General features: G+C 31.1%; 1 long non-coding RNA gene across 1 annotated transcript; it reads right to left on the minus strand.

The window, feature by feature from the left end:
• Positions 1-1,387: 1,387 nt before the first annotated feature.
• LOC112325283 (uncharacterized) lies at positions 1,388-3,714 on the minus strand. The gene is made up of 2 exons (XR_002979339.2): positions 2,023-3,714; positions 1,388-1,673 (listed from the first exon to the last, which is right to left on the minus strand). It is a non-coding gene; the product is annotated as an uncharacterized LOC112325283 (long non-coding RNA).
• Positions 3,715-4,570: the final 856 nt, after the last annotated feature.

The following is a 4,570-nucleotide window of genomic DNA, read 5'->3' on the forward strand; positions in this document are numbered from 1 at the left end:
GCGTGGTAATGAGCTCATTAATTGCGCCATTTTCGCGATCTGGAGATTTATTAATCGTAATTTTGCTTGGTTTACAAAAATTGCTTCTATTGAAAAAAACCCTCTTGAAAAAGCACCATGTTTTGGCTAGCTTAAGAATCAAATCGCCTGATTCTTCTATCAGGCCAAACATTAAGGTCATCAAGCACAGGAGTTAAACCTGACGTTTAGAGCCAACAAACACGAGTCTAAGCTACTTAAGCAGGAATTGTCTTGGAGCCGTTCAAGGGCTCAAAGACCAGAACTCTAAAGGGATGATGAAGCATCATCAGGCAAGAGCAGCAAGACCAGAATCCGAAAATTCCACTCAGTTTAGATGGGTTTCTGGTGCCATTAAGCCCATGAAGATGGGTGGTGTTAGAGAGATGCTCAGGGTAAGGGAAGCCGGAAAGGCTGAGAATGCCATGCATCTCTCATTTGTTGGGGACCTCGTTAAGATAATCAGTATGTTGTGTACTCGTTCTGTAAATTTCTCAACATAGATGAATTAATATGTTGGTGTTTTGTAACAATACATATAGCTTATAGAAATTACTAGCATCAAGTGTATTAGTCTATTCGGGTTCAATCGGTTCTAAGGGATTTTAGTGGACATCCTATCAAGAATTTAAATCCTATAGACACTGCAAGTCCAATTTGAAAAGCATGTGTTTTGGACTTGTTGGCCAATCATGACTTTAAAAGTATAAATCTATGATCCATTTTCTAGACAAGCACTTGACTAAGTAATATATCCAAACTCGAGTGATTAAGTATTAAATGAATGTATGTAACTTACGAGAGGAGAGGTGCACCTCAACTTATCATATTTTAAGTTTGTTTTTCAAAATTTATCATTTTAAGTTTTACAAATATCAGGACCACTAAAAATAAAAACTTATATGATCATTAACTTCAAGACCTATAAAATTAGTCGAAGTGTACGTAAATAATATACCAAAAATTATTAAAAAAAATTAATGGATCAAAAATAAAAAAAAAACATATCCGACTAGTATGTGAACTTATCAAATTTATGAACCGGGTAACTCGAACCTATGAATCGGGTTATGAATTCCATTGGGATTATAATTTTTTTTCGAAACTAGTTTTTATTTACTACATGATAAAAACAATATAATCACAAAATAAAACATCAACCAAATACTAAGATGCTGTAAAAAATTAAGAAACAAATGAAAATCAAAATATTTAATATCGCAACATGAGTAATTTACCTTGTTATGTTTAATGAATTTCTCTATCAAAATAAACTTGTAATAGAAAAACAAATAAAATTTATAATAGAAACCAAAAAAACACATCAAATTTATTGAATAAAAAAATGCAAGGCTTCACACATTAAAAATCTTGTAAAAAATCTATATTAAAAAAATCTATATAAAATGAAAAAAAACAATTACAGATGAGTCATACATACCTCTTTAAAAACTAAACACACTTAATATCATTAAAAAATAATTACAAACTAATTAAAATAATAACTATCAGGTTGATGGTAGGTCAGGCTTAGCACCTGGCCCAATCAAGCAACAGACCGCACGCGAGCCTACAAGGCTAGACCAACCATGTGGGCCTATATTTTTTTAAGTTCATCATCTGCCCATGCATCAGAAAAAAATTTGACATGTCACCTGCATCAGCAAATTACACGTATTATGTTCATCCCTAGAATCTAGTAACTATGGTAGTCGGAAAAATTGTGTCATTTGTTTTTTTAATCTAAAAACCTATCTTCAATCCATTTTCTACCCAAAAATACCTAGAAAACACCGTAGAAAACTTGTTACACCAATACATGGTCACGAAAAACATAAAGAACTGCCTTAAAACCCAAAATCCACATGAAACAAAAAATATTTCGAGCTCAATCTGATTTTTAGGTGTTTATAAGGTAGAAAAAATACTTAATATTAATACCCCTCATCATATGGAACCATTTAACATAAAAAAAACAACTGTTTTGATGACCGGATTCCTCACCAACATACACCTTTTCTCTCCAAGCCAGAATTTGACGACCTTCTCTCTCTTCTCCATCTAACAAAAAACTGAAAAATAAGTTAAATAAAATTTGATATTAAAATTAAATTTTATAAAATTTAAAGGACTAGTCACCTAATAACTAAAAATGATAAGGGACTCAAATAAATTGTTGACATAAATTTTCAATCAGCCACCTATATTACTATAAATTTTCAATCAGCCACTTATATTCCTTGATTGTCTCACTTTAGTCCATTTCCTTTTGATTCAACACTCTCTTTACAAAAATAATAATAATAATAATAATAACATGTAGTTGAATTTTAATTTAATTTCAAAATAGCTCAATTATACAAAATTTTTAAAAATTACACTATTATAATTCACATATACGAGAGAAACAATGATATTTTTATAAACAGTGGATTTAGCTTTATGTATAATGATAGTAAATATCAGTATGTTGCTTAACAATGAGCCTTCTAGTAAATTATTGAAACACAAGATTATTAATGTGTTCATACATGTTGTCTAATCCTCAGAGGTACAGTGCTTCTTCTGTGTCGATTTCTTAACCTCTCACACATGTTCTTAGCATGTTCCATATATCAAGTGTTTTCTTTAGATGAAAAGGCTATTTGTGTGATCCATGATAGTTTGATGCCTTTCTTTACTAGAGAGAATATGTCCTTGAACTTCAATTTTATTTATCTTCAAATTGTTGATTTCGATTGATGTTTTGAATGAATCATAAGCAAATCTATCTCCAAATCCTGTGGCCTTAATTCCCATCATGATCAAGGGAAAGCATATCTTATAATCAATTTTCATGGAGTCTCTATCTTGCTTTTTTAGGTACCACCATGCATTAGCAATTTTAAGAGTTTCAGGCCATTTTCTGTGCTCAAGGATCTGATCATTACTTGCCATTTTCTCACTTTAAAGTTCCCATGACGATGAACAAGAAAAGATAGGCATATATGTTAAATACAGTACATATTCATGAACACTCCACTTACATTACAGACTCTGTACATTAACTTCGATGCAATACCCCAGCCTGCTCTCACGATTTGGATTGCATAGCAGTTAATTAGGACCCCAACAACTCAAATACATCACAGTCCGCAGCGATTCCTCTGCCTGTTTACGCTTGTTATCTTCACTATTTTTAGCAGGATTATTGATATCCTTGGAACTGAAATTACCTGAGAAACTTGTTTTCTGCTTGGATGAAGCAGAGGTACAAGCAGCATCATTAAGGGGCTTGACACTTGAGTCATTTTTAGAAGCTTTATCTTTAACACTCTGCATCCTTTGGAAACCTGGCTGAAAGAATTCCTTCCCAATGGATCTCAAGCTCATAATAACTTGTTCTAAGAGAGACTAAATGCTTTCCATTTTTACTGCTTCTGTGTGTGTAGAAAATAGTATTTGTTTCCGGAGTGTTAGAGGAGAGTGGAGTGAAGAGAGATGTAAAGTCTACACCATAAGAGTAAGAACAAAGCTGGAGTAAAGAATCACAAGTAGCTTATCTAGTTATTGACTTTAGCGGGGAACTTGCATTATATAGAGGAAAAAAAGGTATTTTGTAATATTATTTTTTTTTAGCTCTGTGATTCCTGCTTTGAAAAAGTAAGTGTAGAAAGCAGCTAGCCAGTGACCATGATTAAAATATTAATTCACTGAAAGATCTTGTGACTCCACTTGGCTATAAATCTATCCCCTTCCAATTTTGTAGATTTTAATCTATCTCGCATGTCATCATGATTCTTCTTGATGTTTAATGCTACATGTAATGAGATTAAATTTTGTCTTGTTTAATCTTGAACTAATTTAGGTACCAGGAAATGTGGAGGTCCTGTTGTTTTTTAGTGTTATTAAATTTAGTCTTGTTTAATCTAGTGGATATATTAGATTTTAAATTAAATTAAGTTATAGTTAATTTGATGTGATTAGGTCAAAACTTAATTTAACTTTTTAAAATGATATTATTTTAATTTAAAAAAAAATCTGAAAAAAAAGCTATTATACATTGATTTAATTAATACACTTAATTCATTGGTTTTAATATTTTTTTTATTATTTTGTACAAAAAAAAATGAAGGTGATAGTCTAGTTTAAACTCTTGATACATATGATATTGTTTGTTTTTACAGTTTATTTAAAAAAGTTAATTTTTTTAATATTTTAAAATTATTGTAATGTGTAGGAATAAAACAAATTTAAAAAAATAAAAAAAATTATTTTAATATATTTATAAATAAAAAAATATTTTAAAAAGTAATTAATATTACAACCACTGACCGTCTGATAATACACTGCGTTCAATGACCATGTTATGAAAATCTATCACATCAATATGTCATGTCCGAAACTATGATTTTGTCTATAAATCATAGGACATAGAGTTGCCGGCAATAATAATACCCGCAAATCTCATGGCCATAGGCGAGGCCAGGATCCTGTGTTACCGTGCAGTGTAATTTAATGAAACAGCCACCACAGCCACATGAAGCTTTACCTTGAGTCTCCACCGTTTCAA

This window comes from Populus trichocarpa, chromosome 19 (assembly GCF_000002775.5).
Source record: "Populus trichocarpa isolate Nisqually-1 chromosome 19, P.trichocarpa_v4.1, whole genome shotgun sequence".
Classification (NCBI taxonomy): domain Eukaryota; kingdom Viridiplantae; phylum Streptophyta; class Magnoliopsida; order Malpighiales; family Salicaceae; genus Populus; species Populus trichocarpa.